This window comes from Nelumbo nucifera, chromosome 2 (assembly GCF_055504915.1).
Source record: "Nelumbo nucifera cultivar China Antique chromosome 2, China Antique-T2T, whole genome shotgun sequence".
In the NCBI taxonomy this organism is placed as follows: Eukaryota; Viridiplantae; Streptophyta; class Magnoliopsida; order Proteales; family Nelumbonaceae; genus Nelumbo; species Nelumbo nucifera.
This window is the reverse complement of record NC_142650.1, coordinates 64,152,222-64,172,580: the sequence shown is the minus strand read 5'-3', so window position 1 is coordinate 64,172,580 and position 20,359 is coordinate 64,152,222. Positions and strand designations below refer to the sequence as shown.

The following is a 20,359-nucleotide window of genomic DNA, read 5'->3' as shown; positions in this document are numbered from 1 at the left end:
CCTCGTAGTAAAACCATGTCCATATGAACTGTTTACTACTTGTCAGTTACTACCATGATATCCAGCAGGAGTCATGATATAACATATACCATGTTGGCCATGATATCTAGTTGGAAACCATTCATTCCAAATATGACGGAGCGAGGGAATTTGGATTGGTTTTTTAATGGATTGGAGTCACTGGACTGGGATATAATCAAACTAATCCAACTAGAAAAAGATTTTTTTTTTTTTACTTTCAATCTATTAAATCTATAATGGATATCTGCATCCGAGGTTACTAGTAATGAGTTGGATTGGAATGGATTAAAATCCAATCCACTGGCATCCTTAATGTTGACTATATTTTTGAAGAAATAAAGTAAAATGCATTCCACCAAAAGTGTGCAGAATATAGAGGTGCAACTCGTGTGTAGCCAATGATTGTATAGGGGATTTTTATCCCTGATAAGAAAACAAGAAGTAAATACTTTTTAGAAAAAAAATAAAAAGTATTCTATCTTTGGACAAATAGATTAACATGAGGGCTTATAAAAAAAAGAAAATAGTTTAACATGAGAGAACTAGGCTCTCCTTTGTGTGTGTATGGACGGGGGTGGTGTGGTAGGAGATAAGTTGGGTACTCTGCTTTAAACTGTAAAATACCCAGTTAGAACTTTGATGTGTATAGTAGTTTGGCAGATCTGTTTTAAACTGTAAAAGACAAATGTGCATTACATTGGTTCTATCATCTTCACCTTTTCATCATCATCATGATACTATGTGAAATATCATGCCCCACCTAATTCCATTCATGATTCAACCTGGCTGGATCGAATCCATTATGTATAAGCAAATTATATCAACTAGGTTGTTTTGATAATACAACAAAACAAACTTGAGGTCGAAGGTGTACAATCCTTAGAAATATTGTAGAACTACCCAATGATCAAAGAATTAAATTACAATGGAATGATGATTTACAACCTATAGGGGAACATAGAAAAAATTTTGTAAATTATATAGGAATGCAAGCAAGTGATGGGAGATTTGTACCTATCCATTATGTCGATTGGCATGAAGTTCCTCAAAGGCATGAGGATGAAGTATGGCAAGTGATCCAAGTAATATTATCAATATACATAATACACATAAGATCATTTTTCTATTATATGTTGTCTTATCAATCTAAAATTAATATATTTTAATTTTATAATTTATTAACTAATTGTAGAAGAAGTTTGAACTTGAAGAAAAACATAAGAATTGGGTCATGTGAAAGCTTGGAGATAGGTGGAGAGCATACGTGAACAAAATAAAGGTGAACTATGAAATTGATGAGGAAAGAATTAGAAATTGCCCTCGTGATGTTCATTTGGATTAGTGGAAAGAATTGATTAAGTATTTTTGAAGTGATTTATTTGAGATAAGTTATAGTATCAAACATTTTTATGTATCTAGCTTTAATTATTATTCTTATTTTAAATAATGCATTTACATGAATGCACAATGTAGGCTCGAAGTGGAAGAGGTAAATCAAACCGAGCAAAGGCAAATTTTTATGAGTGTTGTCGATGGTCTTATAACATGATCAAACCCATTATTCAAAATATGATTACTTTTGATTTGCAAAAAGAAAGAAAAATGGGTACGAGTGTTTGTTCTTGACCAAAATGCAATTTTTTATATATTTTTGCCTCATTAATTAACAATTAGTTTATTAAATGACCTTTTATCATAAAAAAGAACTAAAATCTAATAACTCCTCTTAAAAAGTGTAATCGACCCAAGATACAATATGCATCAAATAGATACTTTGAACCTTGAGTAACTAATCTTAATTTACTCTCTCTCTCTCTCTCTTGACGCCAAAGGCAAATTAACCATTGATATTACTCCGTTTACAATCATTTCTTAAAGCTAAATTCAAGAAGTCCAGGGAGATAGACCAAGTGTGCACTAACGACAAAGAGAGAGCCTTCTTTGACAGTAAACGACCAACATGATTGTTAGACCTCTTAATAAATCTTACTAAGCAATGAGAGATTCGGTTCATGAGCACTCTGCAATCAGCAACATATTGTTTGATACGCCAAGGAGTATCTAAAGAGATCTCCAACAGGGAATTAATCACTAGAAGTGCATCTCCCTCAAAGATAACATGATGTATCTATAGGTCCACAACTAGTTTCAAAAATTTCAAACAAAGCTAGAGCCTCAGATTCCACTGCAGAAGACACAGGAAGAACCATTGATCTTGCTAAGATAAGGGATCCATTGTGATCTCTTAGTATGATTCCAGCCCTTGATTTTGTAAACGATGTCGCTCCATCAAAGTTTATTTTGAGAAAATACCTCGGAGCAGTTTTCCATTGAGGGGTTGCAGGAGGATCAACATCTGTTAAAGAAGTTTCAGTACTAGTATTTTCAGTCGAAAGAGAAATCCCCAACAGATCTTCTATCTGGGCATGAATTTTATTTAGAATTAAATTGATGTCGAAAGTTTCATTTCTGAAGATCAAGTTACATCTTGCCTTCCACACTTTGCAAAGATAGAAACATGATCATTTGAACTTGGATCTGGACTCCTCTAATTCATGCCAATAGGTAAACCATTCGAAAATGGACCAGTTTTGGTGACTTGCTATTCTTAGATTGAGAGAAGAACTGGACCAAATTCTCTGAACTAGGGGGCAGTATAGGAATAGATGCATGGTCCATATTTTTCTCCTGTTGATCACATATATAGAACAAGTTGAATCGATGTGAATACCTACCTCTTCTAGATAGATAGATAGATCCTTTTTTAGTGGTAATGAGTGCGCTAGGCATCTCCAAATGAACAAATGAACTCGAGGTTGGAAATATATGAACTTCCAAAACTTCTTCCAAGTGCACTCTCCAAAGGCTTTTTTCGAGTTAGAAGATCCAGAATCATCATTTAAGAGTAAGAGGTGAGCTGACCTTGTTGAGAAGTTACCATTAGCCATGGATTTCCAGATTAAGCTATCATCCATGGAGTTCCCAAATTTTGGTAGAGGAGGGAGGTAGAAAGAAAATAATTGGGTATAGCTTGTAAGACACTTTTAATGAGAATCTGCCAAAGCTCCAAGGCCCTCTGTTCATGATAGCTTCTCTATCTGCCAAAGACTTGAAATGGACCAGCCAACTATCTCCGATGAAATCTGAAATATTCCGGCTCGTACTTTTCAAGTTCTGGGATATTTTTTTAGGTATTCTTTTAGGCTTCTAATCCGAATGTCTTTCTTTATCTCTCAGAACTCTGAATACTATGCAGTTCTTCCAATCCTTGGGTCCCTACAGTTCCTCTTTCTTTGCTTGAACGAGTTACTGTGGTAATGGCGATAAGAGGTCTAAGAATTTCTTGATTATGGAGTCTGCAAGACTTTGGCTGTTGTTGAGTGACTCCGTGGTTACAAAAGGAGGTACGAATAAACAACAGGGATTCAGAATATCAATACATTCTCTCATTTTATTATCCATTAAAACTATTAACTTCTTAAATAGGTCCATTTTTATCACTTATCTTTTGGACATGTTGCTTATGTTGTGTTTGGTTGCAGTACAGTTTTATTTGCACTAGAACAAATGAATGGAATGGAAGTGCAAATCAAAAGAATGCAAAATCTGGTTTAATTTTTGTTTTGGCTTTATGTCTTATTTTACTTCATTTGTACTGCAAAATAAAATAACTAAATCAGAACTTTTACCCAAATAATTTGCACTACCAAAGTTTTGCATCCTAGCAAATTTAATTGCACTGCACCCAAATGTAGCCTTATTCATTGTTCAACACTATCGACATAGCTGGCCATACAGCAAGAAATAATCAAGATTTTTATTGGCCAGACTAATTTATATCTATACTATATAAAGTGGATACTTGTTTAGGATTCTATGCAGCTTACAAAATGTTAAATCCAAATATCATATATTAATGTTTCGTGAATACAGTGTCCTTACAACCCCAGCTTCATCATATTTTTCTTCCCATCTTTGAATATTCTGCTTATGAGTTATGACACAAAACAAAAAATTGTTTGGGTCAAGTTTGGTCAATGGTCATTAATGGGCTAAGCCCACCCTAGGCCTTATACAAGCCTTTAGTTTCTTCTGGTTGGCCTTGGGCTTCATCTTTCAGTGTGCCTGGGCTGGGCCTGGCCTGACCTCAACGCCCATTTAATTTTAAACCTTGCCAAATTCTACCCTTAGCCCTATCTGTCTGTGTCCATCAAGGCTCGACCCAGGCCGGGGCCCAATAAGCCTTTATGGGCCCCACCTCTTGTTTTCGTTTAACGGTGATGGTGGCTTTGAATTCCGTATAGCTAGAACCTAGAAATGCACCACACTGCAAGCAAGAATCGACTTGACGAAGAATCGGTTGACTCGGGACTCGGGAGGGTTCATCGAGTCTAGTATAAACCCAGATCCGTGACCGTGACATAAACTCGGTCGGGTTAAAGTGTAACCTGAACCGGACCGCTTCCGGACTCTGGACCAAAACCTTCAAAAACCCCTCTTCTTCTCTCTCCTTTCTTGATCCCGTTGCCGTTGGCCTGTTAATTTCCCCCTCTGCTGCCGCGTGATTTCTCCGCTAATACTCTTCCATGGTATCTTTCTGTCCTATTTTTTGCTGTCAAATGTTTTCCTATAACTTTCTTTTCTCTCGTTTAGTTAGATAAGTTTCAGTGTTTTCGCTAGTTCTCCCCATCGTTTTTTCTTCATTTCGTGCTTGATATGAATTTGACTTACTGTTTTACCCATAACAAGAAATATCAAGTTGTTTGTTAATATGCTCTTGTTTTTACTTTTTATGAATCGAATTCAGAGTTCTTGCGCTAGCACATGGATTTGAGTCCTCTTTCATTGCTGAACTGCTTTCTCGTTATCTTGTGTTTATTTGTCATGTTTTTAGGTGGGCATTCTACCTCCTAATACTATATTGCATTTTTTTTTTTGAGTGGTTCACATTTATCAAACCAGTCTCCTTCATTCATTATTTGATCTTCTAGCATTTGGAGTTTCTTCTATTTGCTTTCTCATCTTATTTCTTGCACTGTTTTCTGGCTGACTATTTGAATTATATATGCTCAAGTTTAATTCGTGATTTCATCTATGACTAATCTTGTGACTTGCGTTTGAATAAGTTTTATACATGTTGTATGATTGGTTTATTAATTGAATTTTGTGGTTTTTTACTTTTATTAATCTCCAATTATATCTTGCATTCAAATTTATCTCCACACCAGATTGCTGCTTTGCTATGTTGTCTTCGTTTCTGTTCCAAAACCGTGGAACTTGTGTACACCTATAGGACTTTCAGATAAGATTTGGACATCTCTTTTAACCAAAAAGCATAAGTGATTAGGTTGTGGGCCAATCCTTGTATATAAGGCCCTTGCATTTCTCATTCATTTCTAATGTGGGACACTCCTACATTCACACATGCATCCCAACAATCTACCCACCTCTTTTAACTAAAAAGCATAAGTGGTTAAGTTGTGGGCCAATCCTTGTATATAAGTCCCTTGTATTTTTCATTCATTTTTAATGTGGGACACTCCTACATTCACACATGCATCCCAACAATCTACCCCTCATGTGTGAATCCTCTTTCCACGTTAGGTACATTGTACTCCCCCTTGAATGGAATCCATTATCATATCACCAAGTTTGATGTGTATGCCAACCAAAACCATTTGCTCGATATAGTGCAATGAGGGGACTCACCAAATTTGAGGAGCTTGTGCACATGCGTAGGATTTACATAGAGTTGGGCACCACCTTTAATCCAAAGGTTTCAACCATTAGGTTGTGTGGCAATCCTTGTATATAGAGGTGTAAATCGGACTATTTTTCGTGGCCTGGCACAAATTTGAGCCGACCTGGCCCGGCCCAGCCCAATGGTCCACGAGTTGGCACAACTCGGACCATATATATATTTTATATTACATATAGCATATAATATATTAATAAAATAAACATTTTTTTCAATTTTATTATACTATTTTATTTAACTATTGTATATATAAGCAATTGTATACACCAAAATTCATATAAAATTAAAAATTTAAGTTTTATTTGAATTTCTTTTAAATAAATAACTTTGCCCAGTCCACGACCTGACTTGGCCCAAGGCTCGGCCCACGGACCAGCCCGGGCCCATTTGGGCTCGAGCCATGGGCCGTGCCAGGCCAACCCCCTAAAATATCCCAGGGGAAGGAGGCCCGACCCGACCCGACCCACATTTTCCGCAGGCTACATGCAGGCCATGCTGTGCCGGCCTAGCACAGCCTGTTTTACACCTCTACTTGTATGTAAGTCCTTTGTAGGGCTGTTCACGGGTCAGGTTGGGTCGGTTTACTGAGAGTTTTTCAACCGACCCGACCTAGTCAGGTTACCTGAAATTGAAACCAAAACCGACCCTGTGTTAAGCAAAACTGACCTGGTCGGTTTGAGTTGGGTTAGGTCGGTTTGGGTCGGTTTCGGCTCTAAGTTCAACCATGGTAATAAATTGGTAGATTGGAGAAAGAAGATTGAAATTTGATGTAAAAAAGGACACCTAATTCTATTAGAGAAAGAAGACTGAAATTGGTAGGGGGCAGACCAAGTTAGAATAGAAGTTATCAAGAAAATAGAAAGTCAAACTGTATTAGAGAAAGAAGACTGAAATTTGTATATTTCAAGAAACCTTCTAATCTAAGTAAAAAAGGACACCTAATTCTAATTGTAATTGGTTGCCTATTTGGTGTAAAAGACCATAAAAACTAGGATCCTTTGATTCTTTTCTTTAAACTTTTCCAAAAAAATTCCTTGTCTAGTTGTCTTACAATACTTGCCATTAATATCATTCCTAACTAGAAGACTAGAAATTAAGTTAGGTTGTAACTAGGATAGAGACAACTTAGTTAAGTAGGTTGTAAATACTAACTAGGAACTAACTACTAACTACTAAGTCGGTTCGGTTTGGTCAGGTTGGGTCTTCTTATGAACAGCCCTAGTCCTTTGCACCTCTCATTCCTTTTCCGATGTAGGATATTTCTTGTCATGAATCTTCAGTTATCTATATCTTTTTTGGAAGTTTTGATATCCTTAGCTTTGGTATAGTTGGTTGACAATGAATTGCTTGTGAGATCTGTAACAGTTAGTTTTGTCCACCTACATTCTTTTATCCTGATCAAATTACAACTCAATAGGTTAGGAAAAAATTGAGAATAGGCAGGGAATGTGCCTATTCCTTTTTGTCCACGTATTCTGATCATGACCATGCTTCCAGGTCAAAGATGTATAAAACTTGTACAAATGCCTAATAAGAGAAGCAAAGTCCCTTGCATGCAGGATGAATAATTTGTTAATTTTTTTTAAAATAATTCTTTAGATGGATCCAAAGATTGCAAGCACTATGGCAGATGGCTTATTTAGAGAGAGAGAGTGGAAAGAGCTAAGCTGCATTGAAGGGCTTTAAGCCTGGGATAAATTCTGCTGCTCTTGTATGATGTAATTGGTCCTGTCACCTGGTTCCCCCTATATGATATTCTCGTATGGCACAGGTATATCCTTATTCTCCTCTTTATCCATCATTAATACCATAGTTTTTTGTTGTGTTTCCAATTCAAAGAAAGGAAAAAAAAAAGATCATTGGTGCAATGGTGCTTAGAGATATATCTATTCCTTCTAAATCTTGATTAGGTCTGTTTTATGTCATTAAATCCATTGTATGTATGTGGGAATTAATTACATTTGATTTTCTATCATAAATTTCACCTCTGTTCTTGCTTAAGTGATTCTTTATTAGACTGCACGTACACTACCAAAAAATGTTAATCCCATTCTATGTTCTTGGAGCATGATTGAAAGAGAGCAGTCTCAAGATATGATCATCTCCTACTCAAAAATAAAGAAATAAATAAAGGGAAAAAATCCTCATTATAAGTTAATTATATTGTTGGTAGATTGATATATGTGTGTGTGTGGTAGGGTTATGCTACTCTGCTTTATCCTTTAGTTTTCTCATTCCACCATGAATTTAACATGTAAAGAGTTTCGCATCAATGTTAGGTAGTGAGGCAGAAAGCTTTTTCAAAGTTTGAGAACATGGTTGAAGCCTTATCAGCATCATAAGCAACCTCGTTGGTTGATAGCAAGCCCACTAACTCTTTGCAAATTCTTATGGGCTCATTGTGATAGAGAAACTTTAGTTGCTACTGACTTAAAACTTGGAAATGCATCAAAAGAGAAACTGGTATGCTGCAAGGTACCAACCGGTTGGTTGGTAAGGTCTCCTCCTGGCTATAGCGGAGACTTGGGATCGAATCTCACCTGCACAGGGTTGGGGCGTTTATGGGTTACAGAGTTAGGGAGATGGGCTACCCCCTGTTTATGTAGCCCCTTGGAGCAAAAAAAAAGGAAAGAAACTGGTATTCTAAATTCTGAAAAATATTTGATTCCACACTAGCTTTTAAAACCTGCATTCACAAAAATGCTGCAACAGAGCTGATAAGGGGATTGAGAATTCAGTTGAGCGAAATATATCTAGCCTAGCAGTTCAAGATTTGGTGCCAATGAGCTTGGGTTTATTTTGGAGCCTCTCTAGATACAAGCATGTTTCTGATAGAAAAGAATAAAGAGTGCAACTGTCTCATGGATTACTTTTTTTTTTTTTTTTAAGGTTGAGAGGCTTTGGGTGACCCCATGGGTTCCTTTAGGAAATTTCTTGGTCAAAGATAAATTTATTGGATGATTCTGAGAAATCATTCTGATGCATTGTTTTGGCAGTTGAAACAAACACTGAATTTATTAGGGAAAAACACATGATTGTCACCATCTAATAGGAAAGGGTTGATGTACAAGATGTCCATGTTGGGACTTATCCAAGTTTGAAACCCCGTGCCCTGTTGGGGTGGGGACAAGGATAAAGGGATTTTTTAGATGCCTTGTTCAGCCAATCGTGTCCCTCTACTCTTGAAAACATACTTGAGTACACGTGTAAAGATGCTGCCTATAAATGCTTATGACACACTCCTTTTTATTTGTGCAGATAATACCAAAAGTGGTTAAGGCAGAACTGAAAGAGGTGGCTGTTAGCCTGTTATTTCCAATGTTATCAATGCAGTGAGGTGATGACTAGTTGATGAAAGAAAAGTATTTACTAAATGTAAGATATTGATGCAATCTCATAAATAAGTGAACATAGACTATGAATATGCTTTAAAATAATATTGAAAATCTAGTTTATGGTTTTTGTTTTGCAAACATAAATAAAAGTTAGATTAGATATGCTAGGATATGAAATTAAGGCTTTTGTTTTCTAAAGAGAGTGCGACCTTGACTATTGGATGCATCAACCCATTGTTGATCCATACGGTCTGATGCAACGCCACCTGTAACCTGTTAAGAAGAAGAAAGAAGACAAGGAGGAGGAAGGAGAAGAGAGAACTATTTCTCAAAAATAACATCAAGATAATGTTACAACATTTATAAGAATATTAAAAACTGACAATTACAATGAAATCCCTATTAAGTATGAAAATTACAATTAACCCCTATTAAAAAGAAAGTTTACAAATAAACCCAATTCTTGCATTAATTAAAATAAACTCTAAACTAATGTCGTTGACACCTAAAATAAGTATGAATTCTGTGTGGTGCATTGGTTGCAAAATGATCTCCATCACAGTTGGACTGGTTGGCCCAACACCTGGAGACAACGATGGGATTGTTTTACCCCAAACTCAAAAAGTCTAAAAAACTGTCGACTTGGCCAAAAAACCATTGACCTGAACAGTTAAATCAGTGAATTGTTTAAACTGTTCACAAGTCACGGTTTGAACTGATGACCTTTGAGATCAGTGGCCTAGGTAGATAGATTGTTATGGACACACCAACCGGCAGCACACTGCGGCGCAGTCATAGGTAGAAGCACGCACAGCGGGCCGCCCAGCAGCACGCACCGCCAGGCAGCGCCGCACAGAAGCCCGGCAGCGCACCGCACGCACCGCCTGGCAGCGTGCAGCACGCACCGCCCGGCAACGCGCAGCGCACACCGCCTGGCAGCACGCAGCATGCACCGCCCGGCAGCGCGCAGCACGTGCCGCCCGACAGCGCGCAGCATGCACGGCCTGGCAGCACGCCGCACGCACCTCCCGGTAGCGCGCAACACGTACCGCACGCAGCACGCACTGCACGGCAGCAGCACTAGGCAGCAACACGCACCGCACGGCAGCAGCACCGCGAGATGCGCGCCGCCCAGGGCGGGGCCCACGTGACAGCTCATCAGGGTGGGGGCCACACTTATCCTACCACATCAGCTCTGCCCGTCAACTCGCCGCCAGCTACACCATCCCTTATCCCTTATCTTAAGAGTGTGTTACCATTAGGAGTAGGTAATTAGGAGTTTGAGTTTAATTAGGAATTTCCTTCTATAATCTCCTATTTAAGGAGCCACGAATTGAAATAAAGCATTCAGTTTTCGCAGTCAAGAAAGAGTGAGGAGAGTTTGTTATGGACACACCAACCGGCAGCACACTGCGGCGCAGTCATAGGCAGCAGCACGCACCACCCGGCAGTGCCGCACAAAAGCTCGACAGCGCACCGCACGCACCGCCTAGCAGCGCGCAGCACGCACCGCCCGACAGCATGGACAGCAGCACGCACCGCTCGGTAACGCGCGGCGCGCACCGCCTGGCAGCACACAGCACGCACCGCCCGGCAGCGCGCAGCACGCGCCGCCCGACAGCGCGCAGCACGCATGGCCTGGCAGCACGCAGCACGCACCGCCTGACAGCGCGCAACACGTACCGCCCGACAACGCGCTGCATGCACCGCCTGGCCGCACGCAGCACGCACCGCTTGGTAGCGTGTGGCATGCACCGCACGGCAGCAGCACCGCGAGACGCGCGCGCCGCCCAAGGCGGGGCCCACATGACGGCTCATCAAGGTGGGGGCCACACTTATCCTACCACATCAGCTCTGCCCGCCAACTCGCCGCCAACTACCATCCCTTATCCCTTATCTTATCTTAAGAGTGTGTTACCATTAGGAGTAGGTAATTAGGAGTTTGAGTTCAAGTTGGAGTTTGAGTTTAATTAGGAATTTCCTTCTGTAATCTCCTATTTAAGGAGCCACGAATTGAAATAAAGCATTCAGTTTTCGCAATCAAGAAAGAGAGTGAGGAGAGTTTGGGTGATCTCTTGGACAAATCACCCATTAGGAGAGTTCGGGTGATCTCTTGGACCAATCACCCACGCGATTGCCACCATAGGGTCTGTACACAAGAGCAAGGGCAAGGGAAGACAGGAGTCTCTCCCGGTGGACCGACCCATGACGAGATCCTACGCGCGGGCCCATAACAATTTGGTATCAAAGCCAAACGTCACGGGCGATATGGAGCAGCTATCATTCAAGGTCAACGAACTGGAACATAGGCTAGCAGAAACTAGCATGGAGGTTTGTGAAGTCAGGGAAGATGTCCGGGAGATGCGACGCCTACTGGAAGCATTCCTCTCCAACAAGGAAAGGAGTTCTGTGGGAATCGCCAACACAAACAGTCGCCGTCCGGACTGGGCAGAGGCATCCAACGAACAACAGATCGCTGCCCCTACGGCCGCAGTTATTCCCAAAGGATCAGCACGCGGAGGATGAAACTGTAAAGTCTCCTCCTTTGGCCGAGGACAATGTCACGAACATTATATTGGTACCTACAGAATGCGCTCCTTTGTTGAAGACAGGTGGGTTGGGCGATGTTGCTGGGACTTTACTGAAGGCTTTGGCTCGGCGTGGACATAGAGTTATGGTTGTGGCACCACGACATGGTAACTATACAAAAGCCCAAGAAACAGGAGTGCGCAAGAGCCCTATGTTTCGCAATATTGAGGAAAATATATATGGGGAAGGCCGAGAGGATGTTTTAAAACGCATGGTTCTCTTCGGTAAGGCTGCTCTTGAGGTTCCCTTCTGTAAGTATACCCAAGGCGTTCCTGTGATCCACAACATAGCACACCGGGGCCGTGGCCCAGTGCACGATTTTTGTTATGTGGATCTTCCACAAAACTACTTCAAACTATATGACCCAGGAGGTGGGGAACACTTCAATGTCCTTGCGGCTGGCTTGAGTGCAGCCGCACGTGTAGTCACTGTAAGCCATGGTTACGCCTAGGAGCTGGAAACTAAAGAAGGTGGCTGGGGTCTGCATCAAATAATCTAGCTTTATGCACTGAGCTACGGGGCAGTCCCAGTTGTTCATATTGTTGGTGGACTGAGAAATAGTGTGCAGTCGTTTGATCCATTCGCAGAGTTCCAAGCCATGAATCCGGAATTCGAGCTTGAGGACAAGCTCGTAGTCCGGGAGGGGTGTGATGCTATGGACACACCAACCGGCAGCACACTGCGGCACAGTCATAGGCAGAAGCACACACAGCGGGCCGCTCAGCAACACGCACCGCCCAACAGCGCCGCACAGAAGCCCGGCAGTGCACCGCACGCACCGCCTGGCAGCGCGCAGCACGCACCGCCCGGCAGCACGCACAACAGCACACACCGCCCAGCAACGCGCAGCACGCACCGCCTGGCAACACGCAGCATGCACCGCCCGGCAGCGCGCAGCACGCGCCGCCCGACAGCGCGCAGCACGCACGGCCTGGCAGCACGCAGCATGCACCGCCTGGCCGCACGCAGCACGCACCACACGGCAGCAGCACTAGGCAGCAGCACGCACCACAAGGCAGCAACACGCACCTCACGGCAGCAGCACCGCGAGACGCGCGCGCCGCCCAGGGCGGGGCCCACGTGACAGCTCATCAGGGTGGGGGCCACACTTATCCTACCACATCAGCTTTGCCCGCCAACTCGCCGCCAGCTACACCATCCCTTATCCCTTATCCCTTATCTTATCTTAAGAGTGTGTTACCATTAGGAGTAGGTAATTAGGAGTTTGAGTTTAATTAGGAATTTCCTTCTGTAATCTCCTATTTAAGGAGCCACGAATTGAAATAAGCATTCAGTTTTCGTAGTCAAGAAAGAGAGTGAGGAGAGTTCGGGTGATCTCTTGGACAAATCACCCATTAGGAGAGTTCGGGTGATCTCTTGGACCAATCACCCACGTGATTGCCACCATAGGGTCTGTACGCAAGAGCAAGGGCAAGGGAAGACAGGAGTCTCTCCCGGTGGACCGACCCGTGACGAGATCCTATGCACGGGCCCATAACATAGATCAAGGGAGGGAGGGTGAGCACTGGTGACCTCTGAGATCAGTGGCCTAGGTAGTGCAGCCTGCAGCCAACAATTCATGGTTATTCTTCTTCTTCTTCTTGTCTTTTATCTACTCTCTTTACCATGACAGACATTGAGAAGATGACCTAACATTCTGAATAAGGGTGAATACTGAGATGTTTTGACAGCCTGACCCATTTGACTCAGACAGTCGAACCAGTGATCTTCACCTGGGAGGAAAACCAGGTTGATCATCAGTTCAGCTTTTAAAACACTGGTGGAAACTCTGTACCAGCACACAGCTATATAATTGAAGAAAATTTAAAAAGAATGCTTCCATTTTATTCTTTCACTTTATGCATTTTTTCTATTTTATGTACCACCAACCAATCATGTTCTGTCATAAATATTTAAAGCAACGGTATGAATATGACAAAATACAAACATATTCTATATATTTAAAAATAATTAGATAAAAGAAAACTCATCTTTCAAAAAGAAAATAGAGATACAAACAAACAAATAAGTTTTAAAACCACTTTGTGGTTGACTGGTCATAGTCAATCTAGTTGTTTCCTAATTGCCCTAGGTGATTGCATCATGAGTATTGACTGAATAGTTAGTGATGCAATTGGTGTGGACCTCAACTCAGTGGTTGGTTAACTAGTCTATGCTTTGATATGACTGGTCGTTTCCATGGGAATTGATGTCAGTGACCTAGGCTTGATGAAAACCAGAGACCTATGTCATCAAGTTATGTCTCTTTCTGAGTATAGAGCTCAGTTGTATGGCTACTTAAACAGCAGCGTGAATACTATTGCGCAATTTGACATATCTTGTTGGAGAGCTTGTTGGTGCTTGACTTATTGCACATGGAGGCTACTTTCTGAATTAGGGGTGTCAATTGGACTGGATTTGGTCCCAGCTGATCCAGTCCAATGTAAGTCCATTACAAATGGACTAGGTCCAATCCAATCCAATGAATATTTTGGACCATTTTGGACTGGTCCAATTCAATGTCTGGGCCGTCCAATCTCTTCAAATTTGTTTTAATTTAGATTGTTTCCAACACAAAAACTGGTCCATTGACACCTATATTTCTTATTTTCTATCAATGGACCAGATGTTGGCTCAATCCAATCCAGTCCAATATAAATTCATTATGGACGGACCAGGTCCAATCTAATCCAATAAATACTTTGGACCATTAAGTCTGGACTGGTCCAATTCAATATGTCTTGTTGGTTCGTCCAATCCATCCAAATTGATTTTGGTTTGGCGGGGTCCAACCCAAAACAGGTCCATTGACACCCCTATTCTGAATCTAGCAAAGCAGCCTGGGAGCACAATTCAGACTCTTGGTGCAGAGAAGGCCCTTTTAGTAAAGCACGTTACCCCCAAATATGTACTTACCTTTCATGCATCCTTAATTGGCAAGCATCTCCTAAAACACAAAGGAAAAATTTTGATGATCTTGCTGGCAAAACTGCATTAACCATTTGATATGATGCTGTTGGCAATGCCAATAAAAAAATGATGCTCTTGGACATAATCAAGATGTGGGACTGGAGATTTGAGCTAAGGTTTGGAGACCAGTGTTTTAAAAGGCGTGGGAGGCGCTCCCAAAACGCCCTGAGGTGTATGCCAGAGGCACTGACACCTCTGAGGCGTATGCCTCGTGCGCTTTTTAAACGAGGCGTACGCCTCATGCACATCTGATATTAAAAGACAGAAGAAAAAAAGAAAAGAAAGGAAAGGAAAGGAAAGGAAAGGAAAGGAAAGGAAAGGAAAAGAAAAGAAAGGGAAGGGAAAGAAAAAGAAAGAGAAGAAAAAAAGAGAAAAGGAAAGAAAAGGAAAGGAAAGGGAAGGGAAGAAAAGATAAAGGGAAAGAAAGTGGTTTGCCCCCTGCCCCTTCGGCGAGCGAGCGATATGCATCTTTATTCTTCTTAATATAAAAGATTTTTATTAAAAATAATGAAAAAATGAGATCCCCCATCCTCCTCCTAACCCCCTCCTCTTAAGGAGGCTTATGCCTCTTGCATTCTGAACTATGCCTCACGCCTCTAGGTAGTGGAACGCCTCGCTCACGCCTCCGTGTTTTAAAACATTGTTGGAGACAATAAAAATTTACTTAATGTTGACATCTTTTTCACCTTGAAGCCCTTCATGTGAATATCTTCTGTAGCTTGAAGCCTGATTGAGGAATCTCAATGCCCGAGAATTAGGCCACTTATCTGGATCAACTAAAGGTAAACCTAATTCTATGACAAGGATCATAAGAAAGGGACGTGGACTGATTACTCATGTGATAGTATGAGATTTGTGTCAGTTTCTGCTCCATTTTGTTCTTATAAATATTAAGAAGATTATTCCCTCTTGAGTTGATATGCAGACATATAATTCCTTACCTGAGTTCATACATGGATGAGCTATGGAACCAGTCTCTAAGAAGTTGGTGGAGAAACTAAGGAAGAGATGATCTCCAAGAAGAGGAAACATGGAGAAGCAACACCATCTCAGGCCCAGGAAGCAATTAATTAGGTTTCTGTCACAGGAGACAAGTAGGAAAAGAATAAAAAGAAAAAAGAAGGCCAATGTTGAGGATGCTGATATACAAAAAAACAAGGATGTTAGTCAGAAATTTGAAGGGAGAGACGGAACAAAAGAAAAGAGAAAGAAAAAGAAGGCTGAAGCTGGAAGAGCTGATGTTCAAAATGAGGATCAGAATGTTGAACCCAAGTAGAAGAAAAGGAGAAAAAAATAGTGAGGCATACAGAGACAGAAGGAGATGAGATGCAGGGAAAGAAGAAAGAGAAAAAAAAGGAAGAGTGCTAACTAACGAGTGAACATTTTCACAAGCATGAGACTTGTATTACAGGCAAGCAATGATATCAAGTATCTCAGGTTCTAGATTTCTATTTTCTTGTATTTTTTCTAACTAATGTTATTTTTAGGCATTTGGTTTATGCTATTTTTAATTTAGTCTTTCTGTAGCCAACACAATTGTAAGATATTGATTCAGGGATTACATGACGGTGATCTATTTATATGCTCTATCCAGGGGACTGATCCTTGGAGCATATGCACCCAATGAGCATTTATCTGCATCAGACAATTGTGGAGATTGACTGTAGATACTAACAAATTTCTTTTTTAATACCCTACTGGTCAGCCTTTGTGTGCAGGTCTCTGGCTACACCAGTGGGTAATGATGCAAGGATAATTGTTTAATTTTATACACCAAAAGCTTCCAATTTTTAAGGAAATTGGTGTCTCCCTTGGAACTGAGCTTGGTTAGTACTTGGTAGTTGCTGCCTTGTTGGTTGATTTCTTGATTGTTGTCGAGTATATTGCAGTGGCTGCAAAGCTTGTAGATCCATGTTCCTATTTCTGATTAAACTCACACTCTTAGCCTTGTATCCATAGTTCTGTCCATGCAGATGATGCCTACCATTGTTTATCATCCCGGAGGCAGCAGCTTTTGTGATATAGACCTGTCCTATATTAAGAATCATGCATACAACTTACATATGTAATGGTTAAGCATTTATGTTTGGCATATGGAGGAGGGTGGGGAAGGTGGGGGCTGTGCCTTGAGATCTGGACATGAGCCACCCACCAGGGGTGGCAGGTGTCTGTGGTCTAAAGGTGTCACATCTATTTGTTTTGTTGAAAGCATGTCTAGAACTTTAGTCCCATCTTTGATTTCCCTTCAATAGTAAAGTGGATTATGCAAGTTTTCTTTTGGTCTACTCAGTGAAAAAAGGTATGCAGGGCCATGCATGCAGCTGCTCAAAAAGGTCTCTTGGAGAACAACTTACTGAGGAACAATTGCCCAAACTGGTTATCTGATATTATAGCTGAAGGCAGTAGGAATATTAGTGATGTGGGCTCTTAGTCCTGTTCTTTGTCTCTTTTTTGTTGTTAGATTTTCTGTTTCTTTCTGCTCTAGGTTTCTGTCAGTCAGGTTCTTTTAGTTTGGGTGCCTGCAGTTTTAGTTGAGGTTGGTTTAATCTATCTGTTTCTTTGGTTCTCTGCTAGTCAGTGTTGGGTTTTGGTAGCCTTGTTGAATCTCAATTGGGGTCAGTTGTTAATTTGGTTTCTGTTGTATGTTGCCTTTATGTGTTGAAATGAAACGTTTTCTTAACCAAAAAAAAAGTGAAGCAGAAATAAATGCTAAGTTCCATAAAAAAGAATACTGAAAGTCACCAACAATTGCTAAACCATCATTATAATTTTGACAATTTTAACCACAGTTGCTAAATCTCCATTATTACAGTACAAATGCCATAAGATGAATGCATTTTCACATCAAATATCTTCTTTGATCATTCGTATCTGTTTGTAGCTCAACTTCACACACCTCAAGAGAACTGAAAAGGAGGATGACATACAAAGGAGCAAGTGGAACACATGGAAAAATACATTACAGGTAATAAGCAAACCAGGAGAACATCAACAGCAACGGTAATGAACAGCATAAATCCTTCGCGGCGATGGCTGAGAACAGACAAACATGAACATGACAGCAAGAAAGAGCACTAAGAGGATCCCTATGGGATCAAAACTATCATCTTTTTGGCAGCAGATGCACTCCGTGGCCATTTCTGAGAAGCAGCGACCTCTCCTGATCAACTTGATTTCTCTTTGCTTGTTTCAGTTCCTGAGGAGATGAAGAATGTTCAAGGCATAGGCATGGTATTTATAACTTTAAATCCAGTCTCATTCTTTTCGCTGTAAGAAAAGGGGAGTGATTTGTGACATACCTCCCTTGATACATATTTGATATATGCATTAAAAGACAAAAATCACCCTATATTTTGACTTCTTTGGTGACCCATTGTGATTTCTCTCTCTTTCATTAGGGATGTGCCCAACTACCCATTTATCAAAAAATGGGTGTGTCCTAAATCACTCCCAGAAAAGAAAATCTAAAAAGTAAAAACATTCTACTCATCTTCCAATGAATTAGCAAGAAATTTCTTTGTAAGTTTAAACCCTTCAAGTGTTAGACAAATGATAATTGATAAATCATAAATGGTTCAGCTCTCACTTGGTACTAGACTATGAAGTCCAGAGAATCTCCACCAATAAGATGGCAGCATCAACTGTGAAGATGGCCGAGGACCTGAGGTTGAAGCTTCCCTGGTTCTTTTACTACCCATGTATTTGGGTTTTATAACTCATATTTGGTCGACTTTACAAGTATTAAAACTTACAAGTCAACCAAGGCGTCATACAAGGACCAATTCAATGAAGAAAAAGAGATACCAACTAATCATCTTGAATATTCCACCCACAAATAAATAAAAAAAAATCTTCTTGAACAATTCAACTATACTAAGTAGGAGTAGATGTATCTGTTTTTGGATCCGAACAATCCAACGATAGTTAATCAGGGTTTACCTTGCCATGGCGGTCAAGTAGAAATCAGAAACCACCTTGAGAGTTTTTTTCGACATGCATACGCAGAGACCAAATCAGCCCCCTACAAGATTGCCTCCCACAACATCCTACAGCACATCCCTACCGTATTAGAGAAATTATCATCGAGAGATGTTTCTATACACGGCAGAGATGTGCTGTGCGACATTGTGGGGGGCTGAAATTCACAGGGTTTTTTTATTTCATATTCTGGGTCAAGCTGGGCCTGGATTCAAAACCTAAGCCCAATATCAGAAATTTGCAAGGTAGACCTGACGGTTGGAAATGATCACATTTTAGTCCACCGACAACCCCCCGGACCCCACCTACATTCTAGATTTTAGGGACAGGGACGATGGGCATCTCTGTTCATAGCGTGGAAAGTTGCCAAGTTTTGTCACATTTTAGTCATTTTGAAACCGATAAGCATTATTATTTGTCTGGGAAGGAAGAAAGATGACTTCCCAAGGCCCCCAACTACCGGGGCAAGTGTGGAGGAATGATCATACAAAATAAAAAAATAAAAAAATAGTGGAAATCATATGATATACTGCACCAGCATCACATTTTTTAAAATTTAACTCAAAACATTTGATCAATCCGATGAAAGGTAAACAATTAGGTGTGGAACTTGGCCAGCTAAATTCAAAATTTAGTTTCCTGATCTAACCTTATCTCAACCCTAATTCTATATATACACAAATACAAATGCATGTCACATTTTAGTATGGACTGGTTATGAGTTGGACAGTTTGGACTTGACCTCAGGTTCAAGAACCCAATTCCTAGGGTCGGGTCTGGATTGAACTTAAACTTGGCCAAGCCCACTTGACTTGCGTACCTATAAATAGTTTAACTTCAATAGAAGTAAAACTTCGGGTGGCAATTTCTAATGCAACCAACTGGTCAATCCAATCCATCCATTTATGACCCACTAGGGTTGCAAATGGTATATGCTTATATGAATTCGAATTTGATCCTATTAAGGGTGATCTGAATTCAATCTATTTATAATTGGATCAAATATGGATCCACCCTTATTTGATATGATATAATCTGATATGATTTGATTTAAATATATATACTCATATATATAGGAATGGCAATGGGACGGTGGCTATACTCCCCATCCTTGACCTTGACTTTTAAGTCAGTCCCCATCCCCGACCCTGATCAGTGTTGGGGAGAAAAGTTAACCTCCATCCTGATCTTTGAATCCTCAAAATTTTTTAATTAAAAGTTTCTTTGTGAATATGTATATTGGGGTCAGGGCAAGGTAGGGACTTCACTCCCCAAGGGACCAAATCAATTTCAATCCTCAACTAGATTGAGTCAAGGAGGCCGATACCTAGTGGATATTAAACCCTAGCCTCCCCAAGGTATGAATATTAAATAATATAAATAAATTAGATTAATATGATCAAAATATTATATTTTATGAAAGTAAGTGCTTTCATAAAAGTAATTTTGTGAAAGTGCTTTCGTAAAAGTATTTTCATAAAAGTGCTTTTGTAAAGTACTTTTATTAAATTCAACTAGGGTTAATTTTATAAGTAGTGTTTTAAAATTCAACTAGGGATAATTTTGAAAGAAAAACAAGTTGAATAAGTGCTTATTGTATAAGCACTTAAAAAAATTGGAAATTTGGGCTTAAAAAATAAGTCCTTACTTTTAAAATAAGCACTCATTTCAGGCTTTTTTCCCAAATACTAATAAGTGTTTAATGGCC

At 40.4% G+C, this 20,359-nt stretch overlaps 2 long non-coding RNA genes across 7 annotated transcripts; one reads left to right on the top strand and one right to left on the bottom strand.

Moving 5' to 3' along the window:
* The first annotated feature begins 1,554 nt into the window (after nt 1-1,554).
* Nucleotides 1,555-18,046, top strand: LOC104607656 (uncharacterized). Of its 6 annotated transcripts, none has more exons than XR_016083108.1 (5): nt 1,555-2,933; nt 3,259-3,425; nt 7,379-7,550; nt 9,038-9,154; nt 17,555-18,046. It is a non-coding gene; the product is annotated as an uncharacterized LOC104607656 (long non-coding RNA). The 6 variants fall into 6 exon arrangements; XR_016083110.1 differs by lacking the exons at nt 1,555-2,933; nt 3,259-3,425 and adding exons at nt 3,440-4,610; nt 4,829-4,915; XR_016083106.1 differs by having other exon boundaries at nt 1,600-3,425.
* On the bottom strand, nt 17,422-18,874 carry LOC104607655 (uncharacterized). The gene is made up of 2 exons (XR_736992.3): nt 18,613-18,874; nt 17,422-17,869 (listed from the first exon to the last, which is right to left on the bottom strand). It is a non-coding gene; the product is annotated as an uncharacterized LOC104607655 (long non-coding RNA).
* Between the last annotated feature and the right edge of the window lie 1,485 nt (nt 18,875-20,359).